This window comes from Morus notabilis, unplaced genomic scaffold (genome assembly GCF_000414095.1).
Source record: "Morus notabilis unplaced genomic scaffold, ASM41409v2 Scaffold20, whole genome shotgun sequence".
NCBI lineage: Eukaryota > Viridiplantae > Streptophyta > Magnoliopsida > Rosales > Moraceae > Morus > Morus notabilis.
The window spans coordinates 415,107-417,935 of record NW_010362037.1 but is presented as its reverse complement, the minus strand read 5'-3'; the positions used below and the strand labels follow the sequence as shown (position 1 = coordinate 417,935).

Sequence of the window (2,829 nt, the reverse complement as noted above, 5' to 3'; positions counted from 1 at the left end):
TCTTCACACATCATTTTCCTTTACTTCCAAACAAGCTGACACCCAAAACTATTCAAAGTCTTCTGGTTCACTCTTACTTTTGGAAAGACGCGTTATAGCATTACCATCATATAACCAGATAGTTTTTGCAAGTACTAAATTCACACAATCTACCCAAAAAAAAGGTACTAAATTCACACAGACCAAAATTATAAAACCAAACCAAGAGATGTGTTTCCCGAGATAATCCTTGCCTTTTCTTCTAAATTATTGGCTTCATGATCTTGTTCAGAAGAGTTGCAAAGTTTTAGTTTTAACTTTTTTCTTTTTTTTTTTTTTTGACAGAGGATTCAATCATTAATGAAAGACAGAATCTTTGCATTTGTTCTCCTGTTTTAACTTTGAAAAGTGTGCTAGTAAGAAAGTCAGGGCATGTTCTTTTGTTCAAAAAACTCAAAAGAAGACAACTCGAGTTCCAACTTTATTTAAGTTCACGTTCTTTTAAGTTTCAACTTTATTCAACTTTACTCAACTTTATTCAAATTACAACTTCAACTCAAGTTATAACTCAAATTCAACTAAAAAGCTACACTCAAGTTACACTCCAAAAGAACAACCCTTCAGTTTTCTTTTTGCTAAAGCAATAAGAAATTTACTTGTGGCATGTCATTGTTAGACATTTTCAAAGTTATTGTTACCTAAAATAAATATCGTATTATATCCATCATATCCAAATGTTAAAAGTCATCATGATTAATGTTAGTGTGGAATTTTAAGAGACATTAAGAGGTGAACAAGTCAGTCTTTGTCTTTTTTTCATTGACAAGTACAAGTCAAGTCTTTGATGCTTGTCAATGCGAGGAAGAAGATTTGGGAACTTGCTGGATCATTATAGTCATGGAATTCCTGAAATGCAGGATATGGAAAAGTTCCCCATGGCTAACCCGCTTCGCTTCTTTCCAAACTCTTTGTTTTATTTCTTCTTTTTTCCCTAGCTAAAAGTTCCTCGTTCATCTTGTGCTTCTTGGCTCAGCTGAGGAGAAGAAACAATACAAACCACGTTGTCCAATATCCTCAGTTAAATTCCAAAGATCCAATTGAAAGACGGAGGACACTGGTTTCATATTGAGAGCATTCTCTCAGTTAAATTCTATTCTCGTCAATGAGACATCGTCACCGAGTCGCTTGGATCCCCATCTATCGAAAGCTTTACTCTTCCGAAAAGTTCGTTCTCTCAAGCGCTCTTTTCGAATTCATCAACTCTGTTCAACTGCAGCCATAGTCCAGGTATTACTGGCCCGAGCGATTTTAGTCGTACTAGGTGCATAGGTTATGATATCTACTACACTAGTTCACTTTTGAATCGTAGTTTTCCATCTGCACAGCAATGTTCAACCATCCAGCTTCCTCCATTCTCTCATCGAACTCTCGACAATGAAATTTTGTTTTCAATTCATTTCATTGTTCAAGTGTTTGTAACTGGTGAATGTTTCAATTGCTACTATGGAGGAGGCCAGTGCGCGACTAATAGCAGAAATAATTTCCGTTGTTCAACTTCAACTGCACCAAAAGGTAAAGACATCTCAGTTTAAACTAACATGCCTGCATAAATGCACATATATATATATATATATTGCTTTTTTGAGTATAGATTCTAATATTGATTTTGCTGTTACTCATTTATATGACCTGAATAAACGTTCTTTGTTTGGAATATGAACTTGCTACCAAAACAAAAATTGAATCAGAGATTTGTATATTGACCCTGCACCGCACATCTTGATTTTGTTGAATTCACATTTTATCTCAATCTGTTCCTTTTTACTGCTTTAAGTACTCACAATTTCTTTAATCTTTGACGAGGACATACAGATTTGACATTGAAGTTTGAAATAGGTAAGCTGCATCTTTAATCAAACATCTAATCTGCAAAAGCGATTTTTACACGATGGGTCTCTAAACTTTGTATATTTTGGCATTTAGGTCTAGTTCCCATTTCAAGAATTTGGACACTCCCCAAACTCCTAATTTGTAGATAATTTTAATTCTTATTTTAAGAATTTAGAAACTCAGGTGCTCAAACTCTAATTTGTTGGCACCGTTAGTCCTCATTTTCTTTTTGTTGTTGAACGTTATAAGAGATCAATATTTTGAGGCAGTTTTGTAGAGATGCAAGAACGGGCCGGCTCAGCCCGTTCTTTTTAGGCCTACGCGGGCTATGGGCTAGGTCGGCCCAACCCACGAATTTTGTGGGCCGGGCCGGGCCGGCCCGTATAAGAATTATTTCGGCCCAACCCATACTACGTGTAGTGACCAAGAAAAATCCCATAATTTTAATAATATAATTCATGTATTCAAGTCAAGGATTTTCCTGGAAAATCATTATACTATGTACATTTTGTGATTGAAGGATTTATGGAATTAACATCTGCATTCCTAAATTCTGTAGCAGATTTCACGTTAAGTTCACAATTTTTCGATCAAGTAAATTCGATCGATAAATTCTCACCGTACTTTAAAACGGAAGAATTTCTAGTACAGATACAGCTTGAGAACATTAATTTTAAGAATTTCCAAGCACAATACAAACTAGCATCCAGTACCCGCATACAGGAGAAAATAGCTGTCAGTATAATTTTGGACAGTTTAATGAGTAAATTTAGAAAGTAGACAAAGGTACAATGGTTAGGTTTCATTTTTCTCTTTCCTTCCTTCACTTGGCCGGCCAAACTTAAGGGATTATGGCCAAAAATTTGGCTAGTGAAGTGTGCTACATGGACTTCATGATGGGATTGAATCAAATCAACTATTGGACATGAAATGCTACATCATCCCCTCTTGAAACACTCC

The 2,829-nt window shown here is 35.5% G+C and overlaps 1 long non-coding RNA gene across 1 annotated transcript in view; it reads left to right on the top strand.

Annotated features, from left to right (window-relative positions):
- The first annotated feature begins 849 nt into the window (after nucleotides 1-849).
- LOC112092144 overlaps nucleotides 850-2,829 on the top strand; it is a 12,762-nt gene continuing 10,782 nt past the window's right edge. Inside the window, exons 1-2 of the long non-coding RNA XR_002902444.1 lie at nucleotides 850-1,266; nucleotides 1,365-1,551. This is a non-coding gene — a long non-coding RNA (uncharacterized LOC112092144). The remainder of the gene's footprint in view (nucleotides 1,267-1,364; nucleotides 1,552-2,829) is intronic.